The sequence below is a fragment of the Pseudophryne corroboree genome, chromosome 6 (assembly GCF_028390025.1).
Source record: "Pseudophryne corroboree isolate aPseCor3 chromosome 6, aPseCor3.hap2, whole genome shotgun sequence".
Taxonomy (NCBI): domain Eukaryota; kingdom Metazoa; phylum Chordata; class Amphibia; order Anura; family Myobatrachidae; genus Pseudophryne; species Pseudophryne corroboree.
The window spans coordinates 443,838,829-443,857,941 of record NC_086449.1 but is presented as its reverse complement, the minus strand read 5'-3'; the positions used below and the strand labels follow the sequence as shown (position 1 = coordinate 443,857,941).

Genomic DNA, 19,113 nt, shown 5'->3' with positions numbered 1-19,113 from the left:
CTAGCACACGGCCAACAAGAGGAGAGTACAGGGTTGTGTGCTGACCACAAAATTTGACTGGCAGGAGGGCGAATCTTGGTGCAGTTTCCATAGAAGCAATCCAAGTGCCCATGTTAATCAGCGGCCCTGCTCCACAAAGTAACTGACCCTCTAAGAGGCGAGGATGTATTCAGAAAGAAAGTAGTGCGCTCTTGTGCGGTCACCTATCTGCTTACAGTAACTCTGGCTTGGCACCTTTACCAAGATGGCCGCTGGTGTAATACTGTGCATGCACAACCCCAGGCAACCCACTGTGTTGATTGTCGCACTACTACATGGACGTGCAACACCTAGCTTGTCAGAGGTGTGACCTGTTACCAAAGATATCACCATCACTGTATGGTTGCAACACCTCTAATTCTGAATATACCTGCAAGCCTGGTTAAGGATCACTGTGTGGTCTAAGCTCCATTTCACAATTCCAAAGGTGCCTATTGTACTCCTAGGTACTATAACAACAGGACATGTCAACATGAAAAACTATGTAATCAACAGCGTAAATAGATTTTACTTATATTTTTATTATCACACTTTTTCATATTAGAGAGAGAGAGCGCAAAGCAAAGATTTTATAAATTATGTTTGTAAATGTTACCTGTGTCACATTTGTGTGTAAGAATAGAGCCCTCTAACATAGCTTTATAATTTGAGTGTCTTTATGTTTGTGCTTCTTCTATTGTAAGTTACTGTATGCTGCAACTGCAATTCTTAAACCTCTGAGCTCCATAGAGTAGGGTTAAGTTCTGCAGAGGCATTGTACACATCTGAGAGTTATTTAATAAGTCAGGAAAACAATTAGCTTAAAATGTCACTGGGCTTTTTATATGCAAATTAAAATAATGTTTTCATTATTCTGGCAAATCACTCAAACCTGATTATTGTGCTCTGAACTTTTATAGAATCAAACCCACTACCATTACGATCATCAATGTACTTTTAGTTGTTGTGTGTTTCTGTATTTTCTTGTATAGCATCAAATTAATAGCCGTATGTGAATATTATACAAACATAGCAATTATTCTGTAACTTGCAATGACCAGCATATTATGTAAACAAACTCAACATGTCCCTGATCATTTCCTGAACATCTATAATAGCATCCAGTGGCGGGAGGCTGGGTGAGGCTGGGCACAGCCCAAAACTCGAATAGGGGAGCCACACCCACTGCCAGTGAGCCCCAGCCGGTGATGTTTGGCAGCGTTTGGGGCACCAGTTGGTTGAATTTCAGACTGCACTGCAGCCTCACATCTGCAACTGCCACCGATAGTATTCATTTTACATTAAAAAACTAGCACAGTATTCAGCGATCCTAATAAAGCTGGGTACAGTAGGTAATGGCTCCAACATTGTTTTCACAGTAAATAGTAGTATAAATGAACGGCAATCCCATGCATATCAAACCAGTATATTATTTGCAGCATTTTACTGATCAGTAATATTCCCAGCAAAACCACTGTACTAATAAATTACAGTTTAATAATTGCACTAGTAAGCCCACATACTCTATGTACTGTAGAGTGCATCAAGAAGAAATATAGTACAATAGTAGTTGTCCAATGTTACACTCGTGGCAGTAATGCTCAATAATGTGCCCAGCAGCAATAAGACCAGTGCAAGATGATAACTGCTCAGTGTTGATGGATATTCTAATGTGACTTGAGACATGGGAGAACAGGTAAGGTTTAGGAACTCTCATCTTTATCTCCCCTCACCTAAAAATACTTATTTTAAAATTATATTATTTCAAGGCAAGACATCATTTATTTACTTACCTGCCTCATGTATGGATGCAATATATGGATCGATTTGAGGGCTCTGTTCTGTCTTTACAACTGGGCTGCTTTGTCTCAATTGATCTGGCAGTTGGTGAGATACAGTAAGTCCCATTCATGGAGAGCAGAGGTTAACAGGTACCACGTGCATCTGCCATACGAAGGGAAGGGAATGAGTGCAGGCTTATTTCAGCACATCAGAAGCATTGGACACACCCCCATGAAATGTGGCAACGTTCCAGTGATGCTGGGCAAATTAATTTCTTGACCACCTACCCTGGTAGCTACAGACATTGGGATGTACAATTTTGTACTTCACTGCAAACAAGGAGTACTGTACTAAATACTACTATTTAATTGGTAGTGTTGTTGTATATAGCCTAGATTGTTTGATCCCCACTACTGTACATGATAAATAGACATAGTGGGGGAGATTCAAATGTTTGAAAAGTTGGTTGGGTGTCTGTTTTTTCCTGTCTATTAGATATGAAAAAACAGACTCCCAACTGATTTTGCAAACATTTGAATATCCCCCAGTATATTATAGAATATTTTAGAGGTACCTACACATCTTAAGGTTCTCCAGGATTTAAGAATGATGTACCAGAAGTAGATCCCTCTATTGACCACAAAAACAGCCCTAATACGTAGGTTTCTATTGGTGCTGCTAAGCAGGATTGGTATGTGTGACGTGGGACAGGATGCCGACGGTCACAATACCGACTCAGGCATCCCAATCTTTAAAATCCTAACAAGGGGCAAGGTAAGTATACTATCCCCTCTTCCCTGCCCCCTCCGAAACCTCCCTTCCTGCAGCCTAACCCTATCCTCCCTCTTAGTCCCTAAACCCTAACCCTCCCTCCACGAAACCTAACTCTACCCCCTCCCACAGCCGAACGCCCCTGGGTGGCGCCTAAACCTAACATCACCCACCCTTCCTTCTCCACCCCCCTTCCCCCCTGCAGCCTAACCCTAACACTCAAGGCTATACTAACTGTTGGGTTTCCGGCTGTCGGGATGTTGACCTGGTTGGTCTCATCTGTATGAGCTCACATGTGATGGTCTCGTCCAGTGAGCTCACATGTGATATTCTTCCTGACAATATAGCAATGGCTTATGTAAGGAAAAATATATCCTGTACGCAGACATATTTTTTTTTTATATACTGAAATAAGGATAACAGTGCCACTGAACTTTCATTAAAATGTTATTTGCACGTACAATCTTCTAAGACAGTAAGATTGAGCTGTCTCTTTGTGAAAGAAGCAGCTGCAGACTGCAGTTATTCAGGTATGCTCCATTGTGGATTGATTAACAATTAGCGGACACTAATCCAAAGCTGATGACTGGTAAAAGGGTGACACTGCCAACAGAGGAGCTGGTGGGAAAAATCTCTCTGCCTAAGTGCTTTGAATGTGGTCAACCCGATGTCACGCCTGAGGATTGGGTTTGGTTTGGACAGGCATTTGTGGATGGAGCTGACACAGATGGAGTATGGATGAATGGAGGAGGCTTTAACCAGGTATGTTGCATGTACTTGAAAGAATTGTTGGTGTTTTAGCAGTGGCAAACCCAGCGGTAGATATAATAATAAATTAAGCTTTATTAAAGAACAACATCCATGATTCACTGCAGATACTGTATGCTGACAAAAGATACCAGGTTAGCCACAGAAATGATGACCGGAATGGAGCCAGACTGAACTGAAAAAAATAAATAAAAGTTCAAACAACATTAGCATCTAGAATGAAACCAGAACAGACTGGAGTGCTGACTGGGCTTGATCCGGAATCTTAACACTGGTAGTATTGAAGAAAGACACCGTTCAAATATAATAGCATCTGGAATGGAACCGGAACGGATTGTAATGCTCTCTGGGCTTGATCCAGAATATTAAGACTTATAGCACTGAAGAAAGATAAAGTCCATATAACAATGGTAGCCGAAGTGGAATCGGGATGGACTGGATCATACAAAGTCACTAGAATGAAAGTGCTCAGCACAGAGCTGTTACTTCCTGGCTAGAGACTCCTGTACTGATGATTTGTGAGAGCCAGAGGCTGGAAGATAAACCCCTGAGTTAACTGGGATAGGCTGAATGGAATCAGGTGGTGCAGGGAAGCTCAGACAGTAACATGATTGGCTGTGCTGCAGTCAGGTGATCAGGACTTGTCACAGCAGTACTCCAGGCTTAGGCTCTGATGTGGATTGAGGCCTATTAGGCCCAAACACTAGGAAGCAGACAATATGAATAGCCACACTTAGAATTTATACACATTATGCTGAGAGAGATATGCAGGAACATCATGTACAGACTTACTGCCAGCTGGGTGTGAAGAACAGAGAGCCCAGTTGCTGAACACTGGATCTTGAAAATTACTCATACAGAGGAATTCCTACTCAGGTGCTAATCCGTAAGTAATCAAGACTGCAGTTAGTATGTGAAGCAGATGCCTGTTTGCAGAATATGCTAAGGTAAGTCACAGAACATAAGAAATTCAGTCAGGATTGTGACACCCAGGCATTTCCGTGCTGAGTGCCCAAGCAGTCAGGAACAGCATCATCTATTACATAGAAGTACACTATACACACACTTAGGAGCCTGAAATGCTGCTAGCTGAGGTGGAAGTTGGGGTGTAAAAATGTTGCAAGGGGTAGGGCTATGACCACAGGGTGCGGGACCATGGTCAGCAATAAAAAACATATGGTCCATCTGAGAGGGTTTCTGGAAACTCCCCTTGCATTTGCCATTGTGCACACCTGATACCCACTCTTAGTGAGAGGCAGACTAGCAAACTGACATATCTTATATGACAGGTGAATGGACAATAACGGATGCTCAGTACCTGTATGATTACCGGAAGTTAGGAACCTGTGGCATATATACCTCCAATCAATAACTTCCTGTTAGGGTCTCCTGCCCTGTGCTGCCACGTCGTCATGGCAACCGGGAGACAAGTGCTAGTGGAGTAACCTGAGCGCAGCTGATACTCCGGTTCGGGTCTTTTGCTGTGCAGTGGTTATAGGCTCTGTGCACGGCAGGGGATCCGGTGCTGGTTTTTGTGCTCACAGTCTGTGAGGTCTGAGTGGGGCGTGGACAGCACCTGCTTTATAAGGCCTCTTTTCAGGGTAAGCAGATGCTGCTGAATCTCTGTTGGTTAGTCAGTTCATGAAAGTAAAAAACATATGGTCCATCTGAGAGGGTTTCTGGAAACTCCCCTTGCATTTGCCATTGTGCACACCTGATACCCACTCTTAGTGAGAGGCAGACTAGCAAACTGACATATCTTATATGACAGGTGAATGGACAATAACGGATGCTCAGTACCTGTATGATTACCGGAAGTTAGGAACCTGTGGCATATATACCTCCAATCAATAACTTCCTGTTAGGGTCTCCTGCCCTGTGCTGCCACGTCGTCATGGCAACCGGGAGACAAGTGCTAGTGGAGTAACCTGAGCGCAGCTGATACTCCGGTTCGGGTCTTTTGCTGTGCAGTGGTTATAGGCTCTGTGCACGGCAGGGGATCCGGTGCTGGTTTTTGTGCTCACAGTCTGTGAGGTCTGAGTGGGGCGTGGACAGCACCTGCTTTATAAGGCCTCTTTTCAGGGTAAGCAGATGCTGCTGAATCTCTGTTGGTTAGTCAGTTCATGAAAGTTAGCCAGTACTGTGTAGCTTTGTATTTGTTTGTTGCTTACTGCAAATAGGCCTGGGGATTTGGTATTACACTCTGCCAATCCAGACCTAGCAGTAAGACTGGAGTCAGTCGTTTAGCTTGCTGGGGTTCTGTTATTACTCTGTGAACTTAGCAAGTTTGCGGCTGTATTCTAACACTTGCCTGTCTAATCCTGTCTCACTGTGCTAGGTGTCAGGGGTCAGTTTAGTGGCAGTAAGCTTAAACCTGTGCACTGCAAGTGAGAATCAGGATTGTGGAGGCTCTCCTTGTGTCTATCATTCCATCTCTGACCAAGGAGTTTACTGCCACACCCGTTTGTAACCCTTTAGGGTTTTGCTGTTGCCCTTAGCAACAGCATTTCGGGTTCTCTACGTATTAAAACACAACATCTTGCTTTTTACATCTGAGCAGTTCTAATACAAGGGAGATACCCAGTTCCTTAGCCTCTGGGCTTCTCTGTTCACTGTGTGTGTATTTTGTTACCCTATCACCTTCTGTGTACGTTATGTCATATTCCCCAGTTTGTCTGTGAGTCCATTTGTTTTGCATAACAGTTCAAACACCAGTACATTCCTGCAGACACTGGAGTGCATAACAGTTCTGACACTAGTACTTTCCTGCAGGCACTGGTGTGCATAACATATTCAGCAGCCTAATACTCCTGTTGAAATTTTGTGGGAATATGGAGCATACCCCTCAAAATACGTTGCAACAGGTGGTCGATCAGGTGCAGGTCCTGACTCGGCAATTTAATGATTTGTCCATTAAAATGCACACCTCCCAGGCTGCTGGCGGAGCTCCCGCAGCAGCAGCACCTGCAGGGGTTAAGGAGCCGAAAGTAAATCTCCCGGATCGTTTTTCTGGAGATCGCTCGCAGTTCTTTTGTTTCAAGGAGAGCTGCAAGCTATACTTCCGGCTTAGGCCTCAGTCTTCTGGGTCGGAGATTCAGCGGGTGGGCATAGTGATTTCCTTGCTACAAGGAGACCCACAGGTCTGGGCATATGGGTTGCAGCCTGACTGTCCGTCGCTTAAAAGTGTTGATGCTTTTTTTACGGCACTGGGCATGTTGTATGATGACCCTGACAAGACGGCCTCAGCCGAGGCAGATTTCGAAGGCCAGTTGAGGTTTACTGTACGGAGTTTCGGAGGTTGGCCCATGATACCCAGTGGAATGACCCAGCCCTGAGACACCAGTACCGAAGAGGTCTTTCTAACCAGATAAAGGACCAACTGGTACAATATCCCTTGCCTGATAGCTTGGATCAGCTCATGCAGTTATCCATCCGGGTGGATAGACGGCTGAGAGAGCGTAGGCTTGAAAGGGAGACTGAGATTTCCTTCCTTCCCAAGGGAACCTCAGACTCTGAGGAATTTTCTGAGGAGCCTATGCAGATTAGGGCTACCCGCCTCTCCTCGCGTGAGAAGACGCGGAGGAGACAGCAGGGGTTGTGTTTGTACTGTGGGAATAAAGGTCATGTGGTAGTATCATGCCCAGAAAAGCCGGAAAACTTCAGGGCCTGAGGGTGATGGGAAATATCCTGTCAGGCCAGAAGTCAGAATTTCCCAAGAAGACTTTTATCATTCCGGTGACCTTGAAGATCCTCAGTCAAACTGTCAAGACTGAGGCCTTTGTGGACAGTGGGGCCGACGGGGTTTTTATGGACCGCCAATTCGCCCTAAAACACTCTGTTCCCTTAGTATTCTTGGTATCGGAAATTGAGATTTGTGGGTTAAACGGGGAACCATTATCCCAAGGTAAAATTACCTCTTGCACTAGCCAGATTTCTTTGTTTATTGGAGCCACACACTCTGAAAAATTGTCCTTTTATGTGACTGTCTGTACTTTTGCCCCATTGGTGTTGGGGTTACCCTGGTTAAGGGCCCACAATCCTCAATTTGACTGGGTCTCTGGGGAGATTCTTAGTTGGGGTACTGATTGTTTCAGGAGTTGCTTGAGCCTTCCAGTCAGGCTCTCGCAGCTAAGTTTGCCAGGATTGCCAGGGTGTTATGCAGATTTTGCGGACGTGTTCTCCAAAAAAGTTGCAGAGGTACTACCTCCCCATCGCCCCTATGACTGTGCCATTGATTTGTTGCCAAATGCTAAGCTTCCCAAGAGCAGGTTGTACTCCCTGTCACGTCCTGAGACTCAGGCTATGGCAGAGTGCATTCAGGAGAACTTGGCTAAGGGATTTATCAGACCTTCACAGTCTCCAGTTGGGTCGGGGTTCTTCTTCGTGGGTAAAAAGGACGGTTCGTTGCGACCCTGCATCGACTTCAGGGAATTGAACCGTATCACGATTAAAAACTCATACCCACTGCCTCTCATTTCGGTCTTGTTTGACCAGCTTCGTACTGCCACCATTTTTTCTAAGATTGACCTACGCGGTGCGTACAATCTAATCCGAATAAGAGAGGGGGATGAATGGAAGACTGCCTTTAATACCCACTCAGGGCATTATGAATATTTGGTGATGCCTTTTGGGCTCTGTAATGCCCCGGCAGTCTTCCAGGATTTCATGAATGATGTGCTCAGGGAATATTTGGATAGATTCTTAGTTGTATACTTAGATGACATCCTAATCTTCTCCCATTCCCTGGAGGAACATCGGAAGCATGTACGCTTAGTCCTCCAGAAACTCAGAGACCACCGGCTTGGGGCGAAGCTGGAGAAGTGCGAATTTGAAGTTCAGCAAATCGCATTTCTAGGATATATTATCTCCCCAGAAGGTTTCCAAATGGAGGGTTCCAAGGTACAGGCAGTCCTGGATTGGGTGCAGCCCACTAGTTTGAAGGCGCTTCAGCGTTTCCTGGGCTTTGCGAATTTTTATAGACGATTTATCGCTGGATTTTCGTCTATAGTGGCGCCCTTGGTGGCACTCACTAAGAAAGGGGCGGATGTTGCTCACTGGTCTTGTGAGGCTAAAGCGGCTTTTGCCCGTCTCAAAAGGGCATTTGTTTCGGCCAAGGTGCTGCGACACCCAGATCCAGAGCGTCCTTTTGTGGTGGAGGTGGATGCCTCTGAGATGGGTATTGGGGCAGTGCTTTCTCAGATGGGAGTGTCTGATAATCGCCTTCATCCCTGTGCTTACTTTTCCCGTAAATTTTCGCCTGCCGAGATGAATTATGACGTGGGTAACCGGGAATTGTTGGCTATTAAGGATGCACTCGAGGAGTGGAGACACTGGCTTGAGGGGGCTAAGTTTGTGGTCTCAATTCTCACTGACCATAAGAATCTGGCATATTTAGAGTCAGCGAAGCGTCTCAATGCCAGGCAGGCACGATGGGCTTTGTTTTTTGCTCGCTTTAATTTTTTGATAACATATCGCCCTGGGTCAAAAAACATCAAGGCTGATGCGCTCTCGCTGAGTTTTGCTCCAATCCAGGAGACCACCGAGGAGCCGTTGCCCATTGTTTCCCCATCATGTCTTAAAGTGGGCATTACCCAGGAACTCTTATCATTAGTCCTTAGAGCACAGGAGCAGGCTCCTCCAGACCTTCCGGTAGGTCTTTTGTTTGTGCCGCCTAGGTTAAGACAGCGAGTGTTCCTGGAATTCCATGCCAAGAAGTCGGCAGGTCACCCGGGTATTGCCAGAACTCGGGAGTTGCTATCTAGGGCGGTGTGGTGGCCCTCGGTGGCTAAGGATGTGGATCAGTGGGTTCGGGCATGTGACATATGTGCCCGAAATAAGACTCCTAGAGGGGTTCCTGTTGGCCCATTACATCCACTCTCTATCCCATCTAAGCCATGGACCCACATTTCAATGGATTTTGTGGTGGACTTGCCCAAATCCTCGGGGATGACAGCCATCTGGGTTGTCGTTGACAGGTTTTCGAAGATGGCGCACTTCGTTCCACTGGTTGGGCTGCCATCAGCCAGACGCCTGTCTGAATTATTTATGCTGCATGTTGTGCGTCTCCACGGGTTGCCACTTGATGTGGTCTCTGACCGCGGATCCCAGTTTGTGGCCAAATTCTGGAGGGCATTTTGTTCCGATCTCCAGATTTCTGTCAGCTTGTCGTCAGGCTACCATCCGCAGTCTAATGGATAGACTGAAAGGGTGAACCAGTCCTTGGAGCAGTTCCTCAGGTGTTATGTCTCCAAGTGTCAGACTGACTGGGTTGCTCATCTGTCCATGGCGGAGTTTGCCTATAACAACGCGGCTCACTCTGCTACAGGGATCTCTCCCTTCCTGTGTGTGTATGGGCATCATCCTAAGGCCAATTCTTTTGACCCCCTGGACTCCACGCCTGGTGGTTCCTCTGTGGTTTCGGTCCTTAGAGGTATTTGGCGGAAAGTGAAGAAAGCCCTTGTGTCTGTGTCATTAGTGACCAAAAGGGTTTTTGATAAGCGGAAAAGACCCTGCAGCTTCAAATTAGGAGACTTCGTCTGGTTGTCTACCAAGAATTTGAAGTTGAGACAGCCATCTCATAAGTTAGGGCCCCGGTTCATCGGCCCTTATAAGATCACCAGGGTTATCAATCCGGTGGCATTTCAGTTAGATCTGCCCCGTTCTTTGGGTATCAATAAAACATTTCATTGTTCCCTTTTAAAACGGGCGATTAGTAATCCTTCTTCCAGTGGAAGACCTTCCCCTCTTCTGATACGTGGCCAGAGGGAGTTTGTTGTTGAAAGGATTCTTGACTCCAAGGTGGTTCAGGGTCGGCTGTCATTTTTGGTGCACTGGAAGGGGTATGGCCCGGAGGAGCGGTCGTGGGTGCGCAGTTGTGATCTTCATGCCCCCAGACTGATACGCTCTTTCTTCTTGCAGTTCCCCGATAAACCCGGTGGTAGGGGTTCTTTGACCCCTCGTCAGAGGGGGGGTACTGTTAGGGTCTCCTGCCCTGTGCTGCCACGTCGTCATGGCAACCGGGAGACAAGTGCTAGTGGAGTAACCTGAGCGCAGATGATACTCCGGTTCGGGTCTTTTGCTGTGCAGTGGTTATAGGCTCTGTGCACGGCAGGGGATCCGGTGCTGGTTTTTGTGCTCACAGTCTGTGAGGTCTGAGTGGGGCGTGGACAGCACCTGCTTTATAAGGCCTCTTTTCAGGGTAAGCAGATGCTGCTGAATCTCTGTTGGTTAGTCAGTTCATGAAAGTTAGCCAGTACTGTGTAGCTTTGTATTTGTTTGTTGCTTACTGCAAATAGGCCTGGGGATTTGGTATTACACTCTGCCAATCCAGACCTAGCAGTAAGACTGGAGTCAGTCGTTTAGCTTGCTGGGGTTCTGTTATTACTCTGTGAACTTAGCAAGTTTGCGGCTGTATTCTAACACTTGCCTGTCTAATCCTGTCTCACTGTGCTAGGTGTCAGGGGTCAGTTTAGTGGCAGTAAGCTTAAACCTGTGCACTGCAAGTGAGAATCAGGATTGTGGAGGCTCTCCTTGTGTCTATCATTCCATCTCTGACCAAGGAGTTTACTGCCACACCCGTTGGTAACCCTTTAGGGTTTTGCTGTTGCCCTTAGCAACAGCATTTCGGGTTCTCTACGTATTAAAACACAACATCTTGCTTTTTACATCTGAGCAGTTCTAATACAAGGGAGATACCCAGTTCCTTAGCCTCTGGGCTTCTCTGTTCACTGTGTGTGTATTTTGTTACCCTATCACCTTCTGTGTACGTTATGTCATATTCCCCAGTTTGTCTGTGAGTCCATTTGTTTTGCATAACAGTTCAAACACCAGTACATTCCTGCAGACACTGGAGTGCATAACAGTTCTGACACTAGTACTTTCCTGCAGGCACTGGTGTGCATAACACTTCCCCAGTCCTTTTGTCACATATCCCCCCTCCTGTTGGGAACTGTATCCCTGTAGACACAGGACAAAGTATCTGAACTGGGTAGTTGGTTCCCTAGCCTATGTTCTACTAATATTTTCAATTTGGAAATCCCAAGATCCATCTGGTTGATGGATCTTGGCTTTAGCAATCAACCAGCATTTTTTCCCAAACGTTAGTACGCGAGTGTCTCTAATGCCCACTTAATTGCCAATGCTTCTTTTTCTCCCAACATCTCCTCCTCCTTCCCTTATTGTCTTCTCTATTACCAACCCATTACTCTCTCCTGTGCATCTGTGAAGCTGGTGGGAGGAGTAAGAGGTCATAAGAACTGTCATTACATTCCAGCAGTCAATTTTATTCCATAAATTAAATAATTGTCCCTTAATATTAACATTAGATGAATAGAAATGGTAAATAAAATTTAGGACTAGAATCCATTTTAAAAGGCAGATCTTTTAACTCCTACTCATTACAAGTATTTTAGGAAACACTAATTGACTTACACAACTGCCTTGCACTCCAGTATGATAGTTGCAAATATTGTCAATTTAGTAGTTGTGGAGTACAGTGAGAGGAGGATCTGTTTTGTATTTATCAGCATAAAACAGCACTAGTGTCATTAGTCTTTCTGGTATCTATTCATACAGCAAATGGCAAACTGCATTATATTTTTCAGGAGAAATTGTTTTAAAAGCAAGCTGACATCCTGTACAAAGTATGAGCATAAAGATGATGTTTCATAGCCACACGCATGATCACTGTACCTTCTATTCATTCAGAGCCGGATTAAGGGTGGGGGGCACAGGGGCTCAGTACCCCGGGCCCCACGGCTGAAGAATACATACTGCTCACCAGTTGACTTTTTTTTCTTACTTGTGGCCCTGGCAAGTACCGCAGTGCTGGAGGAGAGTGTGCACCTGCTGTGCCATCACTGCCTCTGGTGACCTGCCCACGGTAACTTGAATCATGCAGCCACCACCTCCTCCTCCAGGAGGAATAGATGAGTAGCAGTGACAGCAGCATGCAGCGCCCCCTAGTCCAGACTGCAGCCGGCCAACAGAAAAGAGGGGAGACCGGAAAAGAGGAGGAAAAAGAGACACCTTGGAAAGGTAAGCTCTGGGGTGGTGCAGCTGGGATGGGCACAGGAGGCATTGGATAGCGGTTCTCACCTCCTCTACTCACCCTGCCCTCTATTGCCAGTGGTGCAAGTGGGCGGGTATGGCGTACCCTTCAGAATTTAGCCACGGGTACGCCGGGCCGCCGCTCACTCTGTGGTAGATTTATTAAGCTCGGTGAAGTGATAAAGTGGAAGGTGATAAAGGACCAGCCAGTCAGCTCCTAACTGTCATTTTTCAAACCCAGCCTGTGACATGGCAGTAAGGATCTGATTGGCTGGTCCTTTATCACCTTCCAATTTATCACTTCACCAAGCTTAATAAATCTGCCCCTCTGTGACAGTGATGCGCTCACTGGATACCGCTGCTGCCGCTGTGCGCCTCCGCATCGGCACCTCCCCTTCTCAGCCTGCTGGGAGCGTGATCGTGAAGTCATCACGCTCCCGCAGCTGGGGGCTGGCTGGGCACGTGACTCGTGAGGCATGAGCAGTGGCAAGTTGCAGGGTCACTCGGGGAGCAGCGCCGTGTTAGGAGCATCCTGGAAGCTGGAGCACATTATCTCTCGGAGGGGACTGGGAGCAGCCTGACTCTGCCTGAGGTACAGACAGTGTACAGTGTACTGTCTTTACTAGTCTAGTATATGTATACAGCATATACTATCAAAACAGTGTCAGCGGCATGGGGCACTGTGTGTGTGTGTGTGTGTATATATATATATATATATATATATAACACACAAAACACACACATATACATATACACACTGCTCAAAAAATAAAGGGAACACTAAAATAACACATCCTAGATCTGAATGAATGAAATATTCTTATTAAATACTTTGTTCTTTACATAGTTGAATGTGCTGACAACAAAATCACACAAAAATTATCAATGGAAATCAAATTTATTAACCCATGGAGGTCTGGATTTGGAGTCACACTCAAAATTAAAGTGGAAAAACACACTACAGGCTGATCCAACTTTGATGTAATGTCCTTAAAACAAGTCAAAATGAGGCTCAGTAGTGTGTGTGGCCTCCACGTGCCTGTATGACCACCCTACAATTCCTGGGCATGCTCCTGATGAGATGGCAGATGGTCTCCTGAGGGATCTCCTCCCAAACCTGGACTAAAGCATCTGCCAACTCCTGGACAGTCTGTAGTGCAACTCCTGGACAGTCTGTGGTGTGGTGTGGTGTGGTGCTGGTGGATGGAGCGAGCCATGATGTCCCAGGATGTGCTCAATTGGGTTCAGGTCTGGGGAACGGGCGGGCCAGTCCATAGCATCAATGCCTTCATCTTGCAGGAACTGCTGACACACTCCAGCCACATGAGGTCTAGCATTGTCTTGCATTAGGAGGAACCCACGGCCAATCGCACCAGCATATGGTCTCACAAGGGGTCTGAGGATCTCATCTCGGTACCCAATGGCAGTCAGGCTACCGCTGGCGAGCACATGGAGGCTGTGCGGCCCCCCAAAGAAATGCCACCCCACACCATTACTGACCTACTGCCAAACCGGCCGTGCTGGAGGATGTTGCAGGCAGCAGAACGTTCTCCTTAGTGTCTCCAGACTCTGTCACATCTGTCACATGTGCTCAGTGAGAACCTGCTTTCATCTGTGAAGAGCACAGGGCACCAGTGGCAAATTTGTCAATCTTGGTGCTCCTCCTGTTCCTCCTTGCACAAAGGTAGCGGTCCTGCTGCTGGGTTGTTGCCCTCCTACGGCCTCCTCCACGTCTCCTGATGTACTGGCCTGTCTCCTGGTAGCACCTCCATGCTCTGGACACTACGCTGACAGACACAGCAAACCTTCTTGCCACAGCTCGCATTGATGTGCCATCCTGGATGAGCTGCACTACCTGAGCCACTTGTGTGGGTTGTAGACTCCGTCTCATGCTACCACTAGAGTGAAAGCACTGCCAGCTTTCAAAAGTGACCAAAACATCAGCCAGAAAGCATAGGAGCTGAGAAGTGATCTGTGGTCACCACCTGCAGAACAACTACTTTATTGGGGGTATCTTGCTAATTGCCTATAATTCCCACCTGTTGTCTATTCCATTTGCACAACAGCATGTGAAATTGATTGTCAATCAGTGTTGCTTCCTAAGTGGACAGTTTGATTTCACAGAAGTGTGATTGACTTGGAGTTACATTGTGTTGTTTAAGTGTTCCCTTTATATATAGTGTGCGTGCAGCTGTGCAAGTGGGCGGGTACGGGTGCGTATGGCGTACCCTTAAGAATTTAGCTGTGGGTACCCACTGCTGCCGGGTCGCCGCTCCCTCCCTCCGCTGCTGCTTGAGGGGAGGGGAGCACAGCATGCGCCTCTCCTGCCCCTCAGTGTCTACCTTCAATTCGGCGTCGGACCATGAGCCAATCAGAGCTCGTGAACCGACAGACTATTAAATACAAAATGATTGATTGGATCGCCCCAAATATGAGAAGGGGCAATAGAGGACGGTTACTGTTACAAAGAGAGACCCGGTGGATACACTGTTTACAGACAGTTCAGCCATCGGGCCTCAATGAATTTTGTCGTTCTCTAGCTTTTTAGAATAATTTGGTTCCTGAGAGTCAGTTTCTTTAGTAATGTTTTACAGGCTATCCCATGTAGTATGTGTAATTTTGATCAGTCACTTTTTCTATTAGTGACTAGTTATTTCGATTAGTGATAGGTTATTTTTACATTTCTATATACTATACATGTGGGCCCATTTATCTTTTTGATAATTCGTTCTTACAGTTGGTTCTTTTGTGAGACCATTTATATTTTCTATATCATGGTCTTAAGCATCATTATTCAAGTATTGACCCCTATATTATAGGACGAGGTAACTATGTTATCAGGCAGCCTTTTTAAAATATTTTTGTTTTCATGTTTGTACTTTCTTTGTAGTATTATCACCATGGTGATGGTCTGTATATTGGCCAGCCCTGCCCCCAGGTGATGTCGGTTCATGGGTGCCGGCGGGCGCTAATGACGTCTCCGAATCGCCAGTGAGACGGGAGCGTGCGGCCTTCATTTGGTGCACTGTGAGTATGTGTCACTATGGTGATATGTTTGTTTACCTGACGACCCCACCCCCGGGTCGAGGGCGCCGGCGCGTACCAGTGACGTCACCCGATCATTCGTGGGTGCGGGAGCAAGCGGTCAGCATGGGGTCCAGTATAAAGTATTTATAGATGTGTTTTTGTATTGTATGTTTGTCTTGATAAAAGAGAGCCATCTCTGAAACGTTGACTACACCTGCCGTTGTGCCTGCTTTATTTTGATTCTTGAGATACTCCAGAGTGCCGTCCAGCTGCTGTTGTGTATTTATATATATATATATATATATATATATATATATAAAAATTACGTTCTAAAGCGCCTACTAGTGCAAATGTACAGAGTGCAAAATGTGCTCAGGTGAACAAATATTTTGGGAATAGACTTATGGCCCATACACACGGTGAGATTCAGGCTATGGAATTTTCGTCAGGATACAAACAAGAGTAATTAAAAAGCTCACCTTATATCTCTACACCAAGAGTGTTCAGGTGTGCACGTAGCCCGGTCCCGGCTATCTGACAGCGGCACCCAAAAGATGATGTCACCGTGTATACGGCGCACGTCACCGCTACCCATCATCATAGCAACCCAGGAAGTGTTTACATAAGGAGACTGAGGAAACCACAACTGAGCATTAATGTCACATATAAAACATCACATATAGAACAAATATAGCTTAAAAGCATCAGTATTATAAGACAGCATAGAAAAATTTCATTACCATGTATAATAAGGCGCCCATCATTTTATTGTGATCACTTACACTTTAACTTTAAGCTAGCTTAGCACTACAAATAAAGACACGGACACCAATAGCTAGATTTAAAAGGTCAGACGGTATTTATTGATGACTGACCGGAACTTTAAACTAGATTTTATGTTGGAGGATGGAAAAGAAAAAGGCGCTACCAACGCCAGCTCCAGTCATCTGATTAAACCAACAAACCGGGGGGGGTGGGGGGGGACTACCACAACAACCACCTCCTACATGCCTAAGTCGCATTGTGTAGGACCCACCACTCTTTCCTCTGGCAAATATAGATGCTCCGAGCATTCGATTTGTCCAACCGCAGGGTAAGGACATACTCTCCGTCTTTCCGAAAGAGGGTGCCCCACAGGCCTATATGACCGCTGGCTGGTAGTGACTTTCCCGCCATCCCCAGAAAACAGAAAACAACCTCGTAAGCTAAAGCAAAACCCCGAAGTCCTATCAAAAAAGAATCACCGACCCCCCCGGGGAAAATACTAACATGCTTAACATTGCAAAACTGCGGGCCCGGAGAACCCGCACAAGAAAGCCGCCCTTCGAAAGCCACAAAACAAACCTGCAGAGCCACCGTCTCCCGGGCCCGAACAGACAGCAGAGAAACAAGCTGCACCCCTATAATAACTACGAAGCATTATCCTCCCGGGCCCATGACAGCAGAACGCCGCTGAACAGCCAGTGAGTGCACGGACCAACAAAGAAAGGGGAACCAGATAACAAATATGAGGTAGAAGCCTACGAACATGACCCAACCCAGTACTGACTAGGGGCAGGACACCTAAACGGGCGACGCCACCTACCAACCCGGTAGAAAAGAAAACCTCACCAATCGCCCCCATGCAAGCCACGAGCTCCTTACCCACTGACAACCCCGTAACCAAACCACAGCCGTTCCTCTTGCCACATGATGCGTAGCCGGCAAAAAAATTGCAAAAATGGCCCAACGGGCACACGCTCCCGCATGTCGATAGCATCTGAAAAAAGAAAAGATCCCTAACACCTGTGCTAAAACAGACAAGAAAATTTACACGATAAACAGTAGCAAAAAACAAACCCAAGTGAAGGAGGAAACTCAAAAACCTCCCGTGGATCTTTAATAAGCCAATTGTAATTAGGCCCCCTCAGAGGAAAATTCAAAAAATTCGCTTCACACCCTCAATTTCTGAACGCTACCCGTTAAAAAACTGACCGGTAAACATAGTTTTTGGGTTCGCGCAACAGGCGCAACTAAGACCTTACAAACATACACAACTTATACAACGCAGATTCTTAATGGCCCAGCACCCGAAACGCAGCCGCCACAGTTCGCGCAGCTGCCCCAATCCGCAAGGAATGGGTACCATAGCCCTGAAGCCGCATCCAAAATGCCTTTAGAAAGAGGCGCTACCAACCCACTAGCATCAGTCAACTAGCAGAATACTGAAAAACCTAGGAGGGGACTTCCCACCACCTCCTAAAGCATAACCCGCATTGTGCAGGACTCACCACCCTTTACTCCAGCAGAGCAATGGACGAAACCGCACGGGAATGTCCGTAGCCCCCAATGACCACTTATGCACACCCTTGACCGCTGGCTGGTAGCGACTTTCCGCCAAACCGTAATACTATGCACACACTCAGCGGCCCCGCACCTGAATCGCTTCCGCTGAAGAAACCGCCGCTGCAGCATGCGTAACTGCTCCCATCCGTAAGGAATGGGTACCATAGTCCGAAAACCGTATTCAACGTACACCAGTCGGACACCACGCAGACTCGCTGCCAAACCTGCCACCGCAGCATGCGCAGCCGCTTCCATCCGCAATGAACAGGTACCCTAGTCTTAAAACACCAAACAAAGCAAATCCCCAGCAGCCCATCACCTGAAAAACGCTGCCGCCGCAGAATTTGCCACCTGCAGCATGCGTAGGTGCCCCCATCCGCAAGGAATGGGTACCCCAGCCCTAAAACACCATACCATGCACCGACCCCGCCTCCCAGCATCCGAAGAGCTGCCGCTGAAGAACTTGCTGCCCCAGCACGTGTAACAGCCCCCAAACCACAAGGAATGGGTACCATAGCCCGCAAATCGTATCCAAACATACAAAGGCTGTACAGCACACAGACGCCCATCAGCCCAGCACCCGAAGTGCTGCTGCTGAAAAACCCGCCCCTGCAGCATGCGCAACAGCCCCATTCTGCAAGGAAACAGATATCAATAGCCCAAAAACCTGACCCAAACGCATAGCGGCTGTATACCACGCATATCCCCAGCAGCCCAGTACCTAAACGCAGTTACCAAAGAACCCGCCCCGCAGGCGTAGCCTCCTCAATCTGCAAGGAATGGGTACCCTGGTCCCCCCACTGCAAGCCCCCGGCAAAGGCCGCACTGGACCCATACCCTCGCCAAAGGCAATGTGCCACCATCCTTACGCGCTTGCACTCTAAAAGGGGGGCAACTAATGACCACGGCCATCCCAATCCCTTGCATAACCTGCAAGTCTGCACAGTAAATATGGAACGCTGCATGATTTGCGTGGCATCCTTTTGCAGGGGCCACGCTAATCTTCTCTGTATCGTACCATTTTCAGTACATGCGCTGCCGAACTGACCACCATCTAGGCACCCCACCATAAAACACCACTGAAAGGCAAACCGGAGTAAAAAGACCAACCGCCACCGGCCACCAACCCACTGATCTGGAATGCCCCAATGAAAAAACTGGCACAAAAGCCAGCCTGAGCAGTACAACCCCCCGAACCAGACTGCTCCCCGCCTGGCTGGACCCAAACGGGACCACCAAACTAAGCCGAAGTATACCGAAATCGATGTGCCCACTTGAAAGCTGCAGCCATAGGGTGCCCCGTCGCCTATCACAGAAGGGCCACGGATAGCACGAAAGACCTGATAGATCAGCCAGCCGCAGTAGCACGGAGCG

The 19,113-nt window shown here is 47.1% G+C and overlaps 1 long non-coding RNA gene and 1 other non-coding gene across 2 annotated transcripts in view; both read right to left on the bottom strand.

The window, feature by feature from the left end:
• Positions 1-19,113, bottom strand: part of LOC134935352 (uncharacterized) — a 340,366-nt gene that overhangs the window by 113,911 nt on the left and 207,342 nt on the right. The window lies entirely within an intron of this gene.
• On the bottom strand, positions 18,685-18,790 carry LOC134938813 (U6 spliceosomal RNA). The gene has a single exon (XR_010181276.1). It is a non-coding gene; the product is annotated as a U6 spliceosomal RNA (small nuclear RNA).